Source organism: Mauremys reevesii, linkage group 27 (genome assembly GCF_016161935.1).
Source record: "Mauremys reevesii isolate NIE-2019 linkage group 27, ASM1616193v1, whole genome shotgun sequence".
Classification (NCBI taxonomy): domain Eukaryota; kingdom Metazoa; phylum Chordata; order Testudines; family Geoemydidae; genus Mauremys; species Mauremys reevesii.
Window position 1 is genome coordinate 8,193,630 of NC_052649.1, and position 23,694 is coordinate 8,217,323.

The 23,694-nt window shown below is 53.0% G+C and overlaps 1 protein-coding gene across 8 annotated transcripts in view; it reads right to left on the minus strand.

Moving 5' to 3' along the window:
- Positions 1-23,694, minus strand: part of LOC120392089 (zinc finger protein 385C-like) — a 186,582-nt gene that overhangs the window by 60,738 nt on the left and 102,150 nt on the right. The window contains exon 1 of one of the 8 annotated variants that reach the window (XM_039516483.1): positions 4,181-4,213. The exons of 6 other annotated variants lie outside the window; for them this stretch is intronic. The gene's annotated coding sequence lies outside the window, so the exon portion shown is untranslated. Of the gene's footprint in view, positions 1-176; positions 1,848-4,180; positions 4,214-23,694 lie in introns of those variants that run through there. One more of the 8 variants, XM_039516472.1, reaches the window with a different exon arrangement.

Consider the following 23,694-nt stretch of genomic DNA (forward strand, 5'->3'; position numbering starts at 1 on the left):
CCTCGGCATTCTGGGCACACCCTGCTTCAGCGCCTTCGCAGGCTTCCCACCCCACGCACGGCGGCAACCATCGCCTCGTTACAGCTGGCCACAGGTCTGGGCCACTGGCCTAGGGTGTTATGTGCGAGCAAGTCAAGGGCAACTCCGAAGCCCTAGCAACCGCTTTTCGTTCCCACCTCTGTGGAGGGCCCAGACGCGGCTGGGTTCTGTAGCGCTGGGATTTTACAAACCGCTCCAGAAAGGTACAAGGAAGTGCAAGTGCAAGACGGGAAATCTCCTCTGCAATGGTCTAGTCTCATTTCCCACTGACACCCTCATAAGGGACGCCTTGTAGCTAGCGGTGATTCTGCAAAAGGCCGCGAGAGCAGGTTCTCCCACCCCTGGGTGCAGACTTGACTTCATGACAAAGAGAAAGGAAGAAGCATGGGGAACTCCAGGGAAAAGGGCAGGGGGGAACAAAGGAGGGAAGGGAAAGGGAACTGACGTTTTCATCAAACCAGCAAGCCCTGCCTCCAACCCTGAGCCCACGGGAGAGGAGAGCAGTGGAGAGTCTCCAGCAGCAGAGGGTGAATCCCAAAGCTCCACTTCCTACTGGATGAAACGTAGCATCTGTGCCACAATGGTGCACGCTGGCCACCCACGGCTATGGACTGGGCAGCCCCCCTTTCCCCCCTCCAGACCCCACTCGCTGCCAGGCGGGTTTCAGTTTCTCCTTGGCTACTCCAGGAGACACTGGGCCGGGCACTGGAATTTCCTCTTGGACCTCAGAAATCCTGCACCAACACAGAACTAGCCGGTCGTTCTGTACATTTCTTCAGCCATTTCCTGTCTGAAACACAGACTCGCCCTCGAATCGCCACGGCTCCTAGGGGCTCCTGGCACAGAAGCATTTCCTGATGGCAGCCAATTGTGCCAAGGCTCCGGCTACTCTAAATTCCACCCCCGTAATCACCCTGCTCATCAGATCTGTTCTTTGTAACATTCCACTGGTCTCTGCTCTCCAAGCAGGTGTCACCAGCCCAGCCCAGCCCAGCCCCGAGGAGGGGGAAGTACACGCCTGGAGCCGGAAAGCATCCCAACTGTCTGCAGAAATGAGTCCCTTGCAGGAGGGAGGCAGAGGGGCAGTAGGAACTGGACTGAACTGCAAGGAGATTGCTTGTCAGCGCCGCTCGGAGCGGTCAGCAGCGTGACCTCGGCTGGCCTGCACGGCGCAGTGGCAGGCTCTTGCGCTGCCAACGAAGAGAGCCAGGTTTGTGGGGCTGGAAGACTGCCCACGGCTGAGCGTGCCAGAGAGGCGCGAGGCATCCTGCAGCACAGGCGAGCTGCGTCACCCAGCCGCACGGACACTCGGAACGGAGTTAGCTACAGCAGAACCTGCGCGGATGGGGAAGGGGCGAACAGAGGTGCGGGCAAGTGGGACAAGCACCAGACTGGAGCCAGGAGTTCCTGGATTCCAATCTTGGCCATGTCACTTCCTCCCTGTTGTGACCTCACCTCACTTAGCAAACCTGCCTCAGTTTCCCCTATGTGCAGCATGATGAGAACAGTACTTCCCTGCCTCCCTTTGGGGCTTGGGAGGATGTCTGTGAAGAGCCGTGCACCTGCTAAGCACTATCAGTCCACCTGTGCTACAGGTGAGACCCAGGTCTCGACACGTGGCCATTCCAGCCGGCCAAAAACATTCAAACCAAAGAAAACTTCCACACTTCTACTCCGGCAGGCAGAGGGACCTGAGCTGTCGCGTTCTGCCCCATCTTTACCCACGCCAGCCTCAAGGCCACCTGGGAGCCTGTGTGGATGTTCTGGGCAGGAGTCGGAGCAGAATTTGGGCTCTGCTACTTAATGGCCCCTCGTGCTGGGGAGAAAGTTCCTAACCCTTGGTGCTCCTCCTCCCTGTTCAAAACCCTCCCACCCAAGCACATGCCTCCTGCGACTGCCCACCCACCAACTGGACCAGGAACAATATTTACCTGCCTTGCGTCTAGACGCGTACGGCACATGGACTGTCCCCTCTAAGGGCCTGATCCCAAGCCCACGAAAGCCAGGGGTGTCTTTCCACGGACTTCACTGAGCTTTGGATCAGGTGCTAAAGCAGGAGCAAAGGATCTGCCAGGCTGGCGCAGACACTAGAGTCCACCTAGTCCAACAGCCTGTCTCTGACCGTGGTCGGCATCAGATGCTCCTGGGGAAGGAAAGAGAAACCCGGTACTTGGCCCACCTGCCCAGAGGGGAGTTTCCTGCCCACCGCAGGGTATTCGTGCCCTGAAGCATGATGGCTGGTATCCTCTGAAATCTACCGTAGCCAGCCTGTTATCTTCCGAGACCCAGCGTTCCTTGGGGAAGCTCCTGTCCCCTCCTCTGCCTGGTGCAGCCGCGAGCACACAGGAGAAACCGTCCCTAAAGCAGGAGGCTCTTTTGCAAAGTTTGCAGCCTTCCTGCCCAGCTTAAGCTCAAGAGCCTCACCCTCAGCTCCCCTGGGAAGGAGAGAGAAATAGCTCCTCCTGGGAGGCTGTGACAGCCCTGCCTGGCTAAGAGTCAAAGCCAAAAGCGTCTTGCTAAATGTCTCCTCGGCCACTGCCAGTCAGTCAGCGCCCGGGGAAGCTCCACCAGGTCCCCTGTCTCCAGCTTCCTGGAGGCCCCACCAAGGCTCTCCCAACCTGCCCCAGGTAACTCCTCTTCCCTGAGCGGGACCCAGCTTTTGCATGGGATGTAGGGAAGACCCAGGAGAGTGGGGGCCGGTCGTTCAGGAAGAGAGGGTCTGAGGTCCTAGATGACAGCCAGCCACGCTCCCAGTCCCCACAACAGCCCACGCTCCCCCTAACCGCCGCTTTCCCAACAGAGAGCATCGCTGCGCACCTGGCTAACCCTCGGGCCCTCATGGTAGGTCTCCGCCCCAAAGACCCTGATCAAACTCGCTGAGCTCCCAGAGCACTGGCCCCATCCACTCCCCCCACCAGTCTGCCCTGGCCTCCTCCCCTGGGACGGTAGCAGGGGCCGTGGCTGGCTCTCTGAACTCCCAGGGGGTGTGGATGCATCAACCCGCTTCCATAGCCCCCTGGGCAGCACTCAGGTGTCAGCAGGGCTTCGGAGGAGGAACAGGTGACGTAAGAAGAATGGGAGAAGCTGAGCCCCCAAGACTGGAACCCCAGGTATCTCCCTGCCTGAGCTGCTACAGTCCAGAGGCTCCCTAGAATTCTGTGCTCCCGTAATACACACAACACATAACAATCACGTGTCACAACAAACCCTTCCATTTTCTCTGCTCTCCCCCAAACTCCAAAACAAACTGACTCCACAGCCTCTCGCCCGCAGGTTGCTTTAAAAAAAATGACTATCCTAAAATAAAATGTCATAAAACTCTGTTCAGAACTGCCCCTCCCAAAGGCAAGGGTCAGCCAAAGACTTTGCCTCTCCAATGCCCAGAGCCCGGGGCGTGCGGGGACCTGGGCTAAAACATGGGTAAAAAAGCATCCAACCATTTCCTTTGTAAAGTGAAAGCGCCCGGAGAAGCGAGGGGTGGGCACGGTGCAGTGAGAAGCAGCGGAGCAGCTGTGGTGGGTGAAGTCCAGGTCTGCTGGGGGCTGCTCGCTCCCCGACTGCTGGGAACGAAGCAGATCATGCAAAGCCCCGGGTCCTTCTCAGAGGAGGCAGGTGTGTGTGTCTGGGGGGAAAGGACCCAAACTCCTTCCCGTCCCCTCCGGGGCGTCCCCCCCTTTCACCTGGCTGCGGAGGAGTTTGAGCTGATGTATTTTCAGACAATAAGCCTCTCCCCTGACAGCCAAGCCCCAAAGACACCAGCCAGAGCCCAGATTACAAACACATCCTCACATCCCCCCCATCCCCGGCTCCTGATCTCCGACCAGGTTTGGATAACGGCTTAGAGAAGAGCAGCCCCCCCGGACCCTCCTCCTGCATAGCCAGCCCCCCCCATACGTACCATTGAAAAGCTGCCATAGGATTTGGGAGGGGGGGGGAGGGCGCTTGCAAACCTCCCAGATTTTTTTTTTAAATAGAGAAAATCAGACTCAAAGCAGCCCACCCCTTGTAAACCAGACCTGCCCCCCCGCCCCAAGGCAGCCACTCCCCAGGGCACGAGGGGCAGAACCTGCAGGCTGCTGCCCCAGGGAAGCGGGGCCAGGCTGGGTGCAGACAAAGCCCTGCAGCCCCTGCACACACTCACTGGGACATGGGAGCAGCCATCTTGCTCGGTGGACGCTCTCCCTGCTCAGATGCTCTCAGCTGCCAGCAGCTGCAGTGGCCACTAGTGGTGGCCAGGGATGGAGGGGGAAAGGGGGGATTTACTGGAGGGGCCTGTCTCTCCCCAGGTGATTTAATCCCCCCCAAGCCACAGGCCTGACTCCTTCCAAAAAAAACCCCCTTGGTCCTTTCAGGCTGAGGCTGCGTCTGAGAAATCGCCCGCCCTGGGAGCTGCTCTTTGGATTAATGATGTGCAGTGTGAGAGCACCCGGCCAGCCCCGCTGAGACGGTCGGTGCCAGGTGCTGTACATGGGCCCGAGGAGTTTACAAGACAGGCAAAAGGAGGGTCCCCAGTCTGACAGGCGGTCCGCTCCTAGGTCAAGCAGTCATGAACGAAGCGGCTCCCCCATGGTACCTATCTGTGCAACGAGCTCTTTGGAGAAACCCAGCTCCGAGTTCCTGGCCATGGCCCTACAGGGAGCCTGCGGCAGAGGTAGGAATCGAACCCCGGGCTCCTCTGCTTTACAGAACTACCCATCTCTGCAGTGTCTATACAGCTTCCAAACCAGCCTCCTGCCCCCTTCCCCAGCCTAAAACAAATCACACCCAAAGGAAACGGCTTTTAACCTTAACGCAGGCAGGTCTCACTCCCCCCGATTGTTGTATGAGGCTGGTGCTACAGTGCTGGATGCAGCAGAAAAACCTCAGCAGAAGGAAGCAATCCAAAGGGTTCCATTGTAAATTTCAAAGGATGGAGGTTTATTTAAAAAAACCAAACACCCAACAAAACAAAACCGAACAAGACCAGACCATACATCCTCCTGCAGCGTTTGCAATCCAAACATGGCATCCTTGTTGGCGATCCAAACCCAAAAGGGAAACATGGAACATGGAAAGTGAAACAAGCCAGCCTGGAGCAGACCCCAAATCCCTTCGGTCCAGTATCCTGGCTCTAACCGAGGCCAGCACCAGCTGATGCCAGATAACAGAAACGGATCAGCCTATGTTTGAAACTAGCCTATTTCCCCCCCCAACTATTATAGAAACTGACTCACAAGTTGAAGTGACACAGACTAGTCTGTTTTTGTTGCACAAACAACGATGGGTCAAAAGGAAGTTTTAATGTTGTAAAGGTCTGTCTGTTGGTGAGAAAAAAACTATCAAGCACAATTTTGAAACGACACTGCCCCTTGAGACCTGAAGAAGAGCTCTGTGCAAGCTCGAAAGCTTGTCTCTCTCACCAACAGAAGCTGGTGCAAAGAAGATATTACCTCTCCCACCTTGACTGCCCCTTTAAACAATGAAGTCACTCCTCTGGCTCTCTAATACCATAACAGATCACGCTGTATCATGAGCAGATCTGCCACATCTCTCTTGCTGGAGACTCGAGCAATAGTTCAAGTGTCTCCCCTCTTGGGATGAAGAATTCTGCAATGTAATTTCAGGAGACATCAAAAATCTCCAATCACATTGGAGGCAACACAAAACAGGGGCTTACCATGGAAACCGTTACGCAACCTTAACTACAGGCATTGCTGCTGCCAGCACTGCCTATAATATGTAAACCTCACTCATTCATGTTTCTCCCAGCTTCACAGCTCGGAAGGAGGGAGTTTTAGGCTTGGCTCACAGACAGTTTTTGTCCCGCTACAGCTATGTGGGGTTGGGGAGGTGGTTTGTTACCAAAATAGTTAGAGCTGGTATGACCCTGGTGCGGATGCAGTTATAGCAGCCTAAAAGAGCCTTTTACCAGAAGAACAACAAGGAGTCCGGTGAGTTTATTCTCCTTCCCATTTAGGTTTAGCTATAGTGGTCTAAAGCACCTACCTAGGCTGTAAGCTCCTTGTAGGGCGACCCGGCAGCAAGTGTGAAAAATCAGGACGTGCGTGGGTGGGGGGTAATAGGAGCCTATATAAGAAAAAGACCCCCAAATCGGGATTGTCGCTATAAAATTGGGACATCTGGTCACCCCAGCTCTTTGGGGCAAGGACTAGGGGGTTTGGGGCAGGGCAGGGGGTGTATGACTCTGCACCAGGGGTCCTGGTCCGTTACTGGGGCTGTTCGGCGCTGCTGTGATACACATGGTAGGTAAATAATAATCATAACATATGGCTCCAGCTGTGTCTGCACTAAGGCGCTAGACCAGCGTGCCTACACCAGGGCCGGTAAAACGTGACGACTTCCGTGTTGCTTAGATGCTGCCAACAGGCATATACTTGACTCTGCCAGACCAGGGGTCCCACTGAAGCCCCCCAGGATGACTCACCAGTGTAGACACAGGCACATACCCACCTGTTTGCAAGATCAGAGCCTGATGCTGAAACTAAAGCATCACAGTCGGCTACCACAGAGGACCAGGTTCACAACAGCGCCAGTGGGAAGGGGCCCATTACAGACCTGTCTAACCCATCCACACAGGTGGGTCTGGCCCCTCGCCCGGGGCAGTCCAGCGCCCAGGCCTTGCTGTGTGAGTGGCTGCCGGGCTCCGCCATGCGGGCTGGGCAAGGCTGCTGGCCACGGGGCCAGTGGGTGCAGCTGGGCCAGGCAGGCTCTCGGGGGTCGCGTCCCAGAGGTCTGCCCCACTCCCCAGTGCGGGTCCAGCTCCCACCGGTCTCTGCTGCCCACCACCTGCGGGGCCCTGCTCGCTTCCCCGGGGCTGAGCCGCCTGAGATAGGTGCAGATGCCAGGCCGGGCTTGGCCAGTGGAGGGGGCAGCGTGGGGGGCTCAGGCAGGCCCCACCAGACACGTGGTCCTGAGGGAGCCTGGCCCAGGCTGGCCCCACGTCTGCTCTGGCCTGGCTGATCACACTGCTCCAGAGGGGCCAGCCCTGGTCACGCTGCCGGCTTAGCCCAGCAGACATGGTGAGAGTGCGGCCGAATGCAGGGCATGGGGGAGTGGGTCTTGGGGGGTGTGTGGGGAGGGGGAGATGAGCAGCAGGGGAGGTTTGTGTGTGTTGGGGCCCTGGGCTGTGGTAGGGGGGGGTCTGTGTGGGGCACTGTGCAGTTGTGGGGGGCTGTGGGAGGGCACTGGGTGGGGGTCTGTGTGGGGCACTGTGCAGTTGTGGTGGGGCTGTGGGGCGCTGGGAAGTGGGGGTCTGTGGGGTACTGTGCAGTTGTGGGGGCTGTGGGGGTGCTGGGCAGTGGGGGTCTGTGTGGGGTACTGTGCAATTGTGGGGCTGTGGGGGCGCTGGGCAGTGGGGTCTGTGTGGGTACTGTGCAGTTGTGGGGGGGTTGTGGGGGGTGCTGGGCAGTGGGGGTCTGTGCGGGGTACTGTGCAGTTGTGGGGGCTGTGCAGTTGTGGGGCTGTGGGGGTGCTGGGCAGTGGGGTCTGTGGGGGTACTGTGCAGTTGTGGTGGGGCTGTGGGGGCACTGGGCAGTGGGGTCTGTGTGGGGTACTGTGCAGTTGTGGGGGCTGTGTGGGGTGCTGGGCAGTGGGGGCTGTGGGGTGCTGTGCAGTTGTGGTGGGGCTGTGGGGCGCTGGGCAGTGGGGTCTGTGTGGGGCACTGTGCAGTTGTGGGGGGCTGTGGGCGGGCGCTGGGCAGTGGGGGGGTCTGTGTGGGGTACTGTGCAGTTGTGGGGTGGCGCTGGGCAGTTGTGGTGAGCGGTCTGTGTGGGGGTCTCTGGGCGGAAGGGCACTGGACATAGGGGTTGTGGGGGGGGTGGCACGGGCCTGCCCCCGAGGGCAAAGACCCGGAACATTCTCCTCCCCTCACTGATGCTGGATGGTTGAAGGGGAACCAGCTCGCGTTCTAGGGCTCCTGACTGCTCTGGAACGTTAACAGCCGGAGGGATCCCCCCCGGGCTTACCCTTCAGGAGAGGAGCCTGCATGTACCTGTTTTTACCGCCCCGCTCCCCGGCCCCATCTGTGTCCAGCCCCGGTGCAGTGCTGAGAAGTGGCTCTTGCCTCCTGCGTCACCTGAGCCAGAATTAGATGAAGGGAGGTGGGGAAGTGACTTGGGTGGAATGTGCCTGGATTAGGAGCCGTATTGTATCTGGCTGAAGCTGGCCCTTGGAATGGGGTGGGGAAGGCTGCCAGCCTGGAGAGCGAATTCCTCTCTCTCAGGGTTCGTTAGAGATCTGAGCCAGGCTGGCAGGAGACGCCTTGTCCCAGACCGTTCTCACCCGGTTACCTTAGCTCCCACCTAGTGCTAACGGGCGCTGAGCTGAAACTGGAGATGGGCGCTCGGAAAATGAAAATGTACAAGATTTAATTTTGTGCTAAGGCACGTGAGACAGAGGACTTGGTCTTTTGAATCAATTGCGCTGCACGAAGCACTCTCCTTCTCCGGTCTCACACAAGCCCAGATTAGAACTGGAAAGGTCATTTGGCTCCAGGGCTAGTGAACAGAAATGTCCAGAGGACCCTGCCGGCTGGGAAACAGGCATCCAGAAGCGCAAAAGGCTGACCCAGTTTCCATCAGACAGCAGGAAAGATTCATCTCCCCTCTCCCTGTCCTTGCACTGAACCTCCTGCCACTAGGACCCACTGCCAGGGATGGAGGAGCCTGGTCTAGCCAGGAAGTGGGAACCTGGGATCTGGAAAATGGTATTCAGCTGCATTCAGTCCTGCAGGCTACCATGCATTCCCTTGGCGGCTGGGAGGGAAGTGGTAGTGAACAGGGTACCAGATCTTAGGGGAGACCCTACTGAAGACACGCAGAATGGGGGGACAAACAGCACCTAGCAATTGCCATAGGGTCCATCTCGGCCCAGCGCTACTTCAGAGGAAGGTGCAAGAACCCCTGCTGTTACCGGGTAACTTGCTCCCAGGGCAAGTTTCTTCTTGGCCATCAATAGAGAGATATGGGCTTGTGCCCTGAAGCAGGAGAACTTCTATCCCCTCCAAAACCCTGGCACAACTCTGGAGCTTTCCGGTTACCCAGCAACACCTGCCCCCCATCCCAACCCCTCAGCAAGACTCACACACTCCAGAATGACCCCAGCAGCAACAGCCCAAACCACTGACATCCAACTGACCCACCAAGGGGTGCACGTGCTTGAGCTGAATTTCGATGCGATCTTATTGCTGCAACCTCTCCGCCCTCCTTCCCATGCCCCTTCTTGTCACATTACACCTCCTATCTCACTGCGAGCTCTTTGGGACAGAGACCTCGGTCTCTCTGTTCTGTAACGTGCCTGGCACATTTCTGGGGACTCGCCATGTAATAAACCATTCTAACAACAGAGGGGCTGCATCTCTCCTTGGGATGGCAGCAGGAGTCTCAGAAGTGCACCTGCAATTTAAAGTATCAGAGTCTGGTTCTAGAGAAGCAGCAAAGAAGCAGCAAGCAATCCTAGATAGACTATAGACTAGCAGATGTTTTGCAGCATGGTGAATACCAACTGTGAATACCTGAAGAAGTGGGTATTCACCCACGAAAGCTCATGCTGCAAAACATCTGTTAGTCTATAAGGTGCCACAGGATTCTTTGCTGCTTCTGCAATTTAAACTCGTTCCAAGCACTCAGAGAGCACGACAGCTAAAAGGGAAGCCCTGAGATTAGCTGGTGACTTGGCCGTGGGAGATTTGTGTTTCTAGCTAGGCCTCCAGCTGCTCCCTGTTGTTATCACCCACTGGGTTTCAGCCCCGCCACATGCTCTACGGAGCAGGAACATGAGTTGCTCCGAGAGGTTCCCAGTTAGCCCTCACCAGGACAGCAAGGGCCTTTTGGGCACAAGAGTCAAGGTAAGATCCAGCACAATAAACATGGTTCACTCCGGCATCCCCTTCCCTGTACGATCAGGAACCACGGGCACTGCTGCTCTGGGGTCTGACCCCGGAAGATCCTGATTTAAGGCTCAACGCTGGAAGGTCCTGAACACTTCCGAGAGGTGCTGAGCAACCCGATTTCCAAAGGCTCAGCACCCATCTCTGGGGCAGACTTTCAGCGGACACGTAGGGGGCTGGGCTCTTAAGGGGAAAATCTGTCCACTTACCTTGGCAGTTAAAGGGGCACTGGGTGCTTTGGAAGAGCTGAAGAAATGACCTGGCCCCTGTTCCTATGGTAACTGCATAACCTGGGAGGTATTTATCCACCCAGCACCCCGGTAAGGTAGGGAAGTACCATACCCATTTTACAGCTGGGGAACTGAGGCACAGAGAAACCAAGTGACTGCCCCAAGGTCACCCAGGGAGTCTGTGGCATGCCCACTCCAGTGCCTTATCCACAGGACGTCCCTCCCTGCTGCTGGTTGGAAAGGAGAGAGGGGAAGCAAAGAGGCATGCGGGGACAAGCAGGAGCCATCTTTTCATAGGACGGACTTGCCACGTACGAATCGCTTCAAGCTGACAGGGTTTCTAAACAGCTCTTGGCCAAAGCATCCTTTTACCCTAATTGGACGGTGTTTGGACGTTGGATAGTTTGCAGAATAAACGTCTCCTCCCCAAGCTCTGATGATAGGCAGTTTTAATAACAAATCCTGTGTTTTTCCATATGGGAAAAGTTCCCTTTCCCCAGGAATTCCCAGCCTTTCACAATTCAGGGGAGGGCCACAGACACACACGCGCACATGGCACTGCCATCCTCTCAGCCTGCACAGCCCCTCTTCCTCCCGTCAGCCTCCTCCTGCTCCCTCCGTGCGATGCGGTTTAGAGGAGCTGGCTCTTTGGTAAATCGCTCCCACCACCCAGAAATACCTGCTGCCCAACATGCTCTGTAGCTGCAGGCAGGACCCGAGCCGAGCCGCCATCTCAGCTGTCCACGTTGCACAGAGGGATTCTTCCCAATTCAGAATGAGAAGGACCTGACTCTCGCGAAACAATGTTCTCAGAAACGGCACAGAGACAATGACCGGTGGTTACACCACCCGTCCCCGTCCTGGGACACGGTTATGAAAAATAAAGAAATGAACCCAAGGAGAGATGGAAACACCAGCAGGATGGGAGGAGAGCGGAGGGGGCTGGGGATCAATGTCAGACAGTCACAGGGTTTGGGAAAATTGTATTTAGAGCCAAGTTTTAATAGAGTTCATGGCCAGGTTTACAAGGCTCAGCTCCTACTCGGGTAACTAAAGAAGGGCCAGATTCTCGGCAGCAGGGCGGCTTGCAAATGTTGACAAACCAAACACTCTCATGGCATGCGGCTGCAGAAGCACCTCAAATTCTTTCTAAAGGGACCTACACACACACACACACACACACACACACACACACACTTCGATATAGTCACTGCTTTGTCCTCCCCCCAGGACATGCCTTGAAAACTCCAACAGGCAGGCGCCTTTTCTGTATCCGAGTGAATGTATCAGCCTCAGGATATGATGGAGCTGCCAATGGCAGAGTCCGCCGGCGTTATGAGCCGTATCTTCCACTTGTGCACCGTGCCTTTAACCCCTCCCCCCAAAGAGAATAATTCGTGATCGTTTTGATGTGGAGGAGTGGGTGGAACCTGGGTGGGAGATGGAAGGACTAGTGGGTAGCGTGGCAGTCGTCAGAACTCCCGGGTTCCACTCCCAGCTCTACGAAGGGAGCGTCGCTAGAGCAGGAAAACGAAAATCTGAATCCCGAGGTTCTGATTCTCCCCGTCCTGAAGACGGGGATAAAACAAGGTAACAGGCTCCATGTATGAACTTAAATCAAACTGCAACCCACAGCACAGGCAGCTGGCAGGCGAGAGAGGCCTGCAGGTGGTGGGAATCTGCAAGAGCTGCCTGGGGTTTGTCTCAGGTTAAACCAGGGAGCCCGGATTCCTGGGTTCTATTCCTGCCACGGAGTCCCCCAGCCATCGGGCTCAGTCAGGTCACTATGTGGTATTACAGCTCACGCCACTTCACTGGCAAATGGTAACACATTCACGTACGTTTCCAGCATTTTACTAGATTCTGCTCTCGACCAGAATTGGGACAGTGCTGGCTTAGATGGGGCCAGGCGATGCTTAACCTAACGGTTACATTTCAGAACATACAGAATACCAGCAAGCAGTTGGCACCTTGCGTGTGACAGAATCAATCACCCTAGAAGGTATCTTATGGTGGAGATAGGAAGATGCCATCTCCAGCACATAGATTTACTGTGAAACAAATGCAAGGGGTGAAATTCTGGTCCTGCTGAAGTCAATGGGAGTTTAGCCATTGATTCCAAATGGGGCCAGATTGTCACCCAGGGTTGCTAGCTCTCAGAAGTCTCACAATATCTGGTGTCTCTCTAAAAGCCCCAGCTCCTGGAGTCATGTTATTTTGTGACAAATTTCCTGCCCTGAAAATTTTTTTTCCCCCTCTCCTGAATTGGGACAAAAAGTCCAAATCTCAACATTTTTCACAAACCAAAAACCTGAATTTTTGGGGGGGGGTCTTACGTCAATCACAACATTTTGTTTCAATAAATCTGAACTGTTTCATTTGGATTTCAACCTTCTTATTTACAAAAATTAAAACAGAACATGGCAAATGTCTATACAGAAAGTCATTTTGTAAAGACCAAAACGTTTCATTCCACAAAGTGGAACTCCCCTGCCCCAATTTAAAAAACAAAACAAACAGTTGACACTGACACGTTCCCGTGGGAAGCCTCGGCTGTGACAAAAGGGTATTTTCCGATGAAAAACAGTTGTCAGAAAACTCCCAACCAGTTCTAGTTTTTAGCTCTTGTGGTTGCAGAGAAACACGCCCCCACCCCGCTCAATATGATCCAAGTGTGACCTAAAGGTTCAAAAGGAAGAACCCCAAACAGGTGACTATTTTTTTACAAAATCTCCTGGCTTTTGAAGATTCGGCGGTGGCGTTAGTGGCAGTCAGGTCTCCCTTTATTTCCGGAATGAGTTAAACCCTCTCTCTTTTTCTTTGCTGTCACCCTTCTTCCCTTTCTGGGTCGGAGGCGCCCTGCGATCACCGTAACCCGATGTGACACGGGCGGCAAGCACTCCAGCATGCCCCTCCTCAGCAGGCCTTACACGCTCCAGTCCCCAGCTGGAACGTCAGCAGGGACATTTGCTCGCATCCTCTGCTCCCCCTCGCAGCCTAATCAGAATTCTTGGTTCCCCGGCACCCCAGCATGACAGAGTCTCCCCCCCCGAACCACAGCAAGAAGCTGTCTGTCCCCTAGCCCCACGCGAGGATCACAACCCGGGGGAAGGTCTGCTGTGCAGAGCAGTGTTCGTCTCGCCCCAAACCCATGTGCTGTCCCCACTCATTTCCCTTGCAGGGCTTTTTCCAAAGGGCAGAGCCAGTGACCCAGGGTTGCGGGAGGGGCCTCCTGGCTCTCTTCTGTCAAGCTGATCAAGGAGCACTCAGCCTCAAAGGCAGGCTGCTTTGACACGGATTCTCTGCTTTCTCCTGGCCGAGAGGCCCAGGTCCAGCTTCACCGGGGAGCAGGAGAGAGGAGCTGGCAGGCCCCTGGTGGATTGAATGACGCGCTCTGCCTGTCTATTTTATCTGCCAGCTGGTTGTTTTGAGTAAGGGTCTCTGATGGTCTGTACTCAGCCACCTCCGTGAACAGACTAAACAAACACGGGGGCATGAGAAAGGCGGCTCTGAAGTGCCGGGAAAGCTGTACTGCCCTCCCACCCCGCTCTAAGCCCGCAGGGTTCCTACAGACTAGGGGTACAGCTGGCATGACGGGGTCCTGGTTCACGACTGGGGCTCCTGGCCGCTGTGGGAATAATAATAATGATAAATGCCTCGTTACCAGCCGGGCTTCCACCTCTGTTCCACTGCGGGGTGACAAAGCGTCAGAAAATCCCACGTGCTGATGAGCCAAGTTTATTGGGTAAATAACTGGAGTGGGACCCTGGGGTGTATTTAGAGGGGTGGGGATACTAAGGGAGATTGGGGCTTTCGGTTCCCCCCGTCCTGCAACATGAGAATGGGACACTCAACAAAATGAAAAGGTGAGAGATGAACCAACCTCCCAAGCTCTTTCGGAGCATCGCAGTCGCAGTGCATGTGATTAACCGGCTCTGCCCAAAGCCTGTGCAAGCAGCAGGTTGAGAAATGTCCCGTTGAGAGTCAGATCTCCCAAGCTCTGACCTGCTCAGCCATCTCCTCCAAGGGTCGCCAAAGCCTGGCCCAGCGGGATTCTCAGAGGACACGACTGGCTGGGTTCCTCTTTGATACAAAGCTGCAGACCACAGAAGACCCAGCCCCCAGCAAGCTACACTATCCTGGCAGCATTCCCCAGTCAAGGCCCGGGACCCACTGCGCTAGGCACCGCAAGTACGCAGAGTACGGGACTGTTCCTGCCCTGCGGGAGCTTACCACCCCGGCCTGACTCCCGCACTGCATGCTGGGATGCTGCAGCCGCTGCAGCGGGACGTCCTTGCGCAGGTAGGAAGGCTGGGCTCGTGTCCAGGGCACTGGACTGGGAGTCAGAGACACCCAGCTTCCGTTCCCAGCGCTCCCATGGACTTTCCCACGGTCACATGGGGTCTGCGTGTGCCTCGATGCCCCAGCTGTAAATCGGGGCTGGTACTTCCCTCCTCACAAGGGCGTGGGGAGGATTCAATCCAGCTGCGGTGAGGCACTCAGCAGAAGGCCAGGTAAGCCCCTGGACAGAGAAGCTGCCCCTCCCTTGCCAAGAAAGTGCCATTACCCCGAGGGGGGCACCCCTGCCCCCCCCCCACCTGCACAGCCACTAACAAGACCAAGCTATTGTCTCTTATTTCATTCCTTTGCCAGGCTTGGCACCACCTTTTGCTACTGATGTAATGTGACAAGGAGGAAGCAGTGAACTAAGCTCAGATGACATCCCAGCTAACTCCCAGGCCATGGCTGCAAACAGGGTTAGACACAGAGGAAGGAGGAAGAGGTGCTGGGGTGTTTATTCCTTCTATCTGCTGAAATGCCCGGACTTTGCCAGCGACTCCTGTCCCGACACGGCCGCCATCTCGGGACACTTGCAGAATGCCAGAGGGGCTTTCTGTACCCCTCCTCCTCCCCCCAAACCCAGACATTGCTAGAGTAATGAATCACATTCGCCCGTCCTAGCACTTCATCGGTCACGGAGCTGGAGCCAGCATGTACAGTCCTTGCGGCGCAGCCTGGCAACGAGGGAATTTTTTTGTTGGATCAGAGGGAGACTCAAGGGCCGATAAGATCATATCCTCCCACTTCTGTCTTCCTCCCAGCCTCCCAACTCCTTACGGCCCCTTGACCGAGAATGCCCCTTTCCGATTGCACATCTTAATCTGTAACCACGGCCATTTCAACCACCAGCTAATTAGCTGGAACTTGGCTTTCAGAAATGCATCCCTAAAACCAACCCCCCCTTCCCTGCACCTGGGACGGGCTTGGAGTGCCTGTGTTTTCAAGGTGGCCCCAGGCCTGGTAAACCAGGAGTTCTCTGGGATTTCATCCCCGATAGCCTCAGCATGTGGTTTCATTCCCTGCATTCACACAAACCACTGGTGCAAAGATCTGACTTGTCTCCTCAGAGGAATGCAACTTTGTGGCGGTTAACTAGCTTCTCAACAGAGGAAAGGAGCACGGCTAATCCTGACCTGGGGCAGAGTCAGGAAGGAGGAGGAGGTAACTGTCAAATTCTAATTCTGTCTCCTTCACACCCTGAGGCAGGCTCTCTCCCCTCCTCATCCCCCCCCCTTTCTTTTTTTTTCCTTTGTGGAGGGGAAGGAATGTTTCATGAAAGAATGGAAAACAATCCCCTGATCAGTTCAGCCTCTATTCCAGGCTCTGTTTAATTTATAAATTCTAACCCAGTCCAATTTGTTACAGCCAAAGAATAATTGACGGAAATTAAAAGGGAGGAAAGAAATTTAAATTGTGGCTCTTTCACCGTTCCGGTGAAATAACTGATTCAGAGCAAATTAAGCAGGTTCCTTTCCCTCCCACCACTTTGGCCTGCACCTGTAGGAGCACGCAGATCTCTTGCTGCAGCGCCGTCTCGATTACCTACCATTGTTATTCATTATTTCTGTAGCACTCAGAGGCAGTGCAGGGGCTAAGCTGTGCATGCTCAGCGAGAGACAGTAGTTTTCCCCAAAGAGTTAGACAAGACTGAGTGGGAGGGGAAACTGAGGCACAGGTGAGTATCAGAGCCAAGAACAGAACCCAAATCTCCTGACTCCCAGGCCAGTGCCCCAGGCACTCGACTGCAGTGAGTCTCTCTGAAGAGGGATGGAGAACACACTGAAAGAGACCCGGGGATTTAGAACGCGGTTTAGCTCAAGGTTTCTGACTGTCCAGCAAGGGGCCAATGCAGCCCTGCAATTCCCTCCTCACTGATGCAGGGGGCGGGGGACATGCCTGCAGATTGCACTGGGCCATGGGGCTCGGGCCGGCTGCCTACACTGCAGGCAGCCCCAAGCCAATTCGCATAGGCTAAATCTGGGCTGTGAAAACCTGTCTGTGCACGTTTAGAGACATGATGAAAATCTGCCCCAATCAATGTCTGTCTCAGTATTTACATGCGGGGCCGGGGTGCGCTGACAAAGCACCAGCGAGGGGGTTTGGTTTGGCTTGTCTAGCACCTTTGCAAGTAACGTTACTGAATGACAAGGTATCCTGTACGTGGCAAGTGCTATAGGTACGTGGACACCGTCCAGCCCCTGCTCGGCCAGTGTCCTCGCAGTGTAGCCCCATTGACTTCAATGCACTTCCAGTTTACACTGGTGCAAACAAGAGGAGGATCAGCCCCATTTACATGCTACCGAGTAGTTACCTGCAGGGCAGGGTGCAATTCGCACAACACGGCCTGGCAACGGCCCAGCACCAAGGAGCTGCTTCGGGGGCGAGACTTCCAAAATGGCCCAGATATGTAAAGCAAATAAAGACATACACACCCCCCCCCAACACACCCCTAGCCGCTGGGGAAAGGTGACCAGGCCACAGGACACACAGAACCAGCCAGGACCATATAGCTGCACTTACGCAATGTAGCATGCACTACAATGGTGGCTTTTTCGCGTACTAGCGGCCCATCGTGGCCCTGCCCTGCTCTCAGCCAGAGCGCAGGCGAGTGCTCTGTTTATGGTGGAACAGGGTTCATGCACGTGGAAGTGGACACAGGCAGCCTCAGAGGCGTGTCTGTACAGGAACAGACGTTTAGAACAGAGCATCATTCTGTGCCTTACCGGCAGGGCTGCTGCTGGTAACACTCTGACGTCGTCCACCCTAAACGTCAACCGGCCTAGACACTGGTCGCACTCAAGTCCCCAGCTCTTCCAATCGCCGCCTGAGTTTCTTCTCCCCCTTTGGGTGGCTATTTAGGCTGGAAGCTCTTTGGTGCAGGGCTCACCTAGGCTGTGTGTCTGGACAGCATCCAGCACAAAGGGACCCTGGTCCTGAGGGTCGGGAGGTCTTTAGGCACGGCCATAAGACACATAATAAAGGATCCCAATCACCAGAACCAGCCACGGCAGCGACCCCCGAACCCCGCACTGTGCCTATGGAGCATTCCGGGCACGTTCTTTTGGAACAAACCAACCAACCAACCAACCAAAGAGGCTTACAGGGGAGGGGGGCCGAAGAGAAACATTAGAATACCTTCCCATCATCACCTCGGGCTTCCGATACAGCGGCACACAATGACCTGCAGCACCAGCCTGCAGAAATTTCATTTTAAAATATCTATCTGTATTACGGTCGCATCTGGAGGCCAGAGCTCCATTGTGCCAGGCCCTGTACAAACATCCAATTAAAGAGGCAGTCCTTTCCCACAGCAGAGGGAGCTCAAGGAAACCATGAGATGATACTGGTCAGCATGAAACATAATGGTCACAGCTAACCAGCTGCCTAGCCATTGTCCAGGGCTGTCCAGGCATCACAGCGGAGAAGAGACTGAAGGAGGAACTCAAAAGAGGACCACGAGGTGGCTTTAAGAGTCTGTTTCAGGGCTGAGACTTCCAGAGGGCGGAAAAGACTTTCAGACCCAGGGAACCCAGCTCGGTTCTCCCTCTGATTTGTAAAACAGTCAACAGCTCTTTGCTTTCGAAATTTTTCATCAAATTTCTGCCTAGAGCCACTTTTCACAGAGCCTTGAAAATGGAGTTTGTAATGGCTGTACAATTATATAGCACTCCTCTAAGCTCGCCCCAGAGCTAGACGGGCAATGGTCAGTGCTTGGAATCAAACACACATTTGTCATTATTATTTAATTGGATTTTTATTTCTAGTTCTAATCTTTCATTGTAAATCTGCCCCCCTACCCCCCACCAACTGTACTGCCATATTCACCTCAGACAGACAAACACGTAGCAAGACTTACTCTCCTACCATCTAGCTCTGAAGAGGCAAAAGAATCCAAGAGATCTATTCAATGCACAATTCCAGGTATTAGCTATAGGTTTAACAATCATGGATCAATGATGAAATGGACCTACCTAAGAGCAGGGCTGGATTAACTCTCCTCTGGGCCCGGGGCTATTAATGAACATAAGGCCGTTCTGTGCTTACATTTCAGCCTTAAAACATACAGAATATAGTTAAATTAATTCAAAATAGCCGACTTCTTACCATAGAACAGCTGTTATATTAGTTTCTTTCTGGGAGGGAGTTTGGGTGCAGGAGGGGATTCTGACTTGGGGCAGGAGGTTGGGGTGCAGGAGAGGGTGCGGGCTCTGGGAGGGAGATTGGGTGCAGGAGGGACATCCAGGCCGGGTCAGAGTGTTGGGGTGCAGGAGAAGGTGCGGGCTCTGGGAGGGAGTTTGGGTGCAGGAGAGGATTCTGACTTGGGGCAGGGGGTTGGGGTGCAGGAGAAGGTGCAGGCTCTGGGAGGGAGATTGGGTGCAGGAGGGGATTCTGATTTGGGGCAGGGGGTTGGGTGACTCAGATTCAATTTGTGATGCACTATAACCCCCTAGATCCTTTTTGGCAGTACGACCAATTAGCCAGTTAGTCCCCAGTTTGCAGCTGTGCCTTTGATTTTTTCCTTCTAAGTGAAGTACGTGGCACTTGTCTTTTTTGACTTTCATCTTGTTGAATTCAGGCCAATTCTCCAATTTGTCAAAGTCGTTTTGAATTCTAATCCAGTCCTCCAAAGGGTTTGCCACCTCTCCCAACTTAGTGTCATCTGCATATTCTCCATTCCATTATCCAAATCCTTAATGAAAATATTGATTGGTACCAGACCCAAGACTGACCCCTGCTGGCCCCCACTAGATACCAGTTTGACTGCAAACCATTGATAACGACACTTGGAGTATGGTCTTTCAACCAGCTGTGCACAATTTAATCTAAACCACATTTCCGGATTTTGCTTATGAGAATATCACGTGGGACTGCATCAAAGGCCTTACTAAAATCAAGACATATCCTTGTTCCCCTTCTTAAAGACAGGAACTACGTTTGCCCTTCTCCAGTCCTCTCGGGCCTCACCCATTCTCTGTGAATGCTGAAAGATAATTGTTAACAGTTCTGAGACTGCTTCAGCTAGTCCCTTCAGTACTGGGAACAGTGGGAGAGGGCTCTTCAATTTGCTATCAGGAGCACAATTTATTAAAAATTTCAAAAACGTTCAGGTTTGCTTGAAACATTTATTATTAGAAATCCATTATTATCCATCACTTGGTGTCTTTAAAACAAGTTTGCTCTAGCTCAGCCAGAAGATATGGGCTTGATGCAGGAATCCCTGGGTGAAATCCTCTGGCCTGGGTTATACAAGAGTCGATAGTGATGCCCCCATCTCTGAAAGGGGCTGCCAGCAGAGGAAACGTGGTTCAATAGACTCACTAGCACAATCTTTTAAGATGCCAGCTGAGCGCTGAAATTAGCAAATGGATGTTCTCCCCGAGACTTTTCCAAGAGTTATTCCCCTCGGATGGAAGTAACTGCTGGGGAAATTCACCCCAAAGAATATCAGAAAAAGCAAGGTTCCAGCATTTGATGAAGAGATCCTGAAAACCAAATCCCACAGCTGAAATGGGATGGAAAATGAGGCATTCGACATTATGCTGAGAACGCATCCAGATTAATTCTTTCCTCCATTAAATCCTGGCAATGGCAGGAGAGCAACATACCCAGGTTTTTAAGGTAGCTAATAATGGAGAAGTAAAAACAGAAGCCATTTGTGGGGAGATAATCGTAGTGGTTGTTTTTTGCGGCATCCACACACAAAGATGTTCTTGAGAAAGCGTTCTAACTGCAGGCCCTTTTGCAGATGGATAGGAAGATTATTGGTTTAATGAGACATTTCTCTTCTGGAGAGAACAGAAAGCATTAGTATGCAGTCAATTAAAAGCAGCCAAATAAAATATGGATCAATAAACCCCAAATGTTTTCAGAACCCAAGCATGACGCCACCCAACGATTTACAACATGGCTCCCTGCTACCACGCACCAGCCCCATCGCAAAGGGGCAGTGCTGCCCCCAACCATACTCCTAGACACTCCCTTCTACGGCTGCCGTGTCCAGTTCAGATGACTGATGCCTTTCTATAGTGGGGGTCCAGCATCTCGGGCAGCGCAGTGCAAACGGCAACGTTTCACTTTGCATCAGTGAAGCCCACCCCTGCTTGAGACCGAGGTAGTTAGCTGTGGCTTCCCTTGTCTACACTAGTTCCGCTAATGCCAGTTGCTGCTGAGTCCAGGCTAATCCCACGTACACGTCACTAAAGTGCCACAGTGGTGCAGTTGCACGGCTGCAGCGTTTTAAGCGTAGACCTGCCCAAAGCCAAAGTGCCTGATTCAATGTGCGCTGAAGTCAATGCGCCTCCTTCTGCTGACTTCAATGGACATTTCAGCCAGGTGCGTAGGGAGTTGCCTGCAGGTAAGCACATGGGTCGTCCCATGGGAGTCAATGAGATGCACTCAAGTCCCTGGTTGGACTGGAGCCTCAATGAGGCACAGTGCTGCTGCAAAGATCTTCATCACAAGCCATCAGCTTTAGCACCTGCACGGCAGCACAACTCGTTCAGCTGCTAGCGTGGGGCCATCAGCCCCAACGTCTGCCTGCCCAGAGACAATGGGGCTTAGCGCCATTTTGAGCCGGAAGAGAATCTAAAGTTTTGCTGACTTTGGGTGCATTTTATTTCATATTCTTTCTATTAAAAAAACCCAACACAGATTTCAAAACCTCTTGAGGGTTCCTGCCTGCAGCAGTCAAGACAAAAATCAAAAAGAGTAAGCGGGGTAGATCCACAGCTAGTGTAAATTGTCGCCGCGCCTTTGACTTCAGTGGAACTACGACAATTTAACCAAGTGGTAACAACGACAAAGCCTCATAAAGGATTCAAAAGCCTTACCTGAAATGCAGCTAATAATTCCCACCCTGGTGGAGAAGCTTGCAGAACCCATCCATTAATACAGTCAAAGTTACTCTGCACTTAGGCTAACTCAGAACTTCCATGGCCAGCTTTTAACTCCACCTGCTCGCACACTTTTACCCTAAAATGCCCTAGGGAAATGGAATTTTTTACACTCTAATCCTTTAGCTATTCAGAACATTCTGGCTTAGAGGTTTCACTCTCCCTCTGTGTGCTTTAAAACACCGCTTCAGAAGAGGAGGACACTTTACACACGTCAGGAAGTAAACAGAACTCAAATAAATATGGCTAACAGAATATATTCTAACAAAACCTTTGCAGTCCTTTCCAAAATTTCAGGGTACCCCAGTGCAATACGATACTATACAAAGGGTTCTATTAAACTACCAGGCACTGACAGGATACAGTGCCCTTTGGGGAGAAATTTTCTGGAGTAAAATTATTCTCACTGTTTTGTCATTTGAGATGGAATACTGAAAAATGAGAGAGGCAAAGGAAATAGAAAGAACAGGCAGGTGGTGGCGAATAAGGGAAAACACCCAGAGGAAGTGTGTTATCATGGGCCAGAATACAGAAGAGTTTGTATTTTGAAATTTAAAAAATAAAAATATGAAGATTTCAGAACATTAGGGTAAAGGCAAGCTATATTTCTTAAACCTGCTTTGGCTAACAAATATCCTAGATAAATATCCTGAGAACTGTTACTTGTTCCAGAAACACAGGGAAAGACAGCTCACGAAAGATGGATTATGTTTCAAATGATTAAAAAAATTAAAGTGATCTATGCAAGGCAGCTGACAAGCAATGCCGTAGTTCAAAAAACCCAGCCAGATGTGCCAGTTTAATAACATCCGTGTTTCCGTGGACACAACTGTCTTATAAAACACACACAGACATAAACATGCACATGTACGTGATATAGTAACAATCTATAAATATAGAGAGAGAGGGAGAGAGAGAGAGAGAGGCAGAGAGCAGGAACCATCCTATACATACCAGCTGTACAGACACCCATAACACTGACGACAAAAACAACAACATAAGACACGGGAGTGAAGTGAAAATGCGAAGCTGGGTCATTTACCGGCATGGTGGAAAGTTAACAATGATAATAATAAAAGCACAGAACCAGGGCTCCCGCGTCTGTAAGCGAAACCAGGCTGGACGCAAGCGTTCCAGTTACACTTTATTTGTTGCTGCAGCTTGACTCAATGAGCCTTTTGCAGGCAGAAAACACCAACTAACCAGGATCAGCAGAGCTTCTTGCAAGCTTTTGAACTGGGTTTTCTTCAAAGCCGTTGCCTGTCTTCTCCCCCACCCAAGCTCATTTCATATGAAGAGCACAACACACTGGCATCATATTCCAAGGAAGCAAAACAGAAACCGGCAGATGCACCAAAGTAAAAGCTGACCCCCAAATGAAGAGAGAGGACAAAATAAAGCTCACGTCAGCATGCAACCGGTTTCTCATAGCCCTGAGAAAAATCAATAGGCTGCAGTGAATCAAGCCCAGCTTGAATCCCACCGGTAATTAAGATTAAAGGCTGAGAGCTGAAGAAACAGGTTGCGCGCGTGTGTCTGGGGGGAGGCTGGCCATTCTGAGGGCGGACTGATGCAAGACTTAACCGGTTCTAATAAAAAAGACACAACCTCCGTTCCAATGGGTTCTCAAGGGATGGAAATGGAGAGGGATCTGAATCCACTTTGCTTGTAAACTGCAGTTTAGGATTGCATAGGGCTCGGAGAGGTTCAATTAGGCAGAGGATATGCAGGTATCATGCTCCTATAACCAGGCACCATTTCCAAGCCAGGACTTCCCAAGTTCCATGAGTCTCCAAGACTCGCTCCTGACAGCACAACGGTTCACATCAACATCTGTGTCACTAGTGACCCTCAAGCCTTTGGCCAAGCTCACGAGGGGGACGCACTTCGGGTCCGTAATCTTAGTTGAACTGGCCTCAGATCGAGAGGACACAGGCCAGTTTTTACAACTTGCACCTTGATTCGATTTCATCTTTCTGGGCTCACGGGACTCTATAAAAGCCCATTGCAGGTGGCTGTGATTAAAGGCTGCACCGTCTCTGCACAGAGGAGTGCACCTGGGACGTTAGCAGCACAAACACGCCTGGACTTCCCCGAACCATTCGCAGGCAGACATTCGTGGCGCTCTTCCTAGTTCGATTTCTTTGCCATCATTGCTGCAAAACTGGCCAACCCCCCAGTGCTCTGTGCAAGCTTTTGTGATGTCTGTGTAACACGCGCCCACGAGAAGCTTCCCTCTAAACCTACCCTCGATTTTCAAGCCGTAGCACAAGCTGAGCTAACAGCTTTCCACGTCCCGCTGATT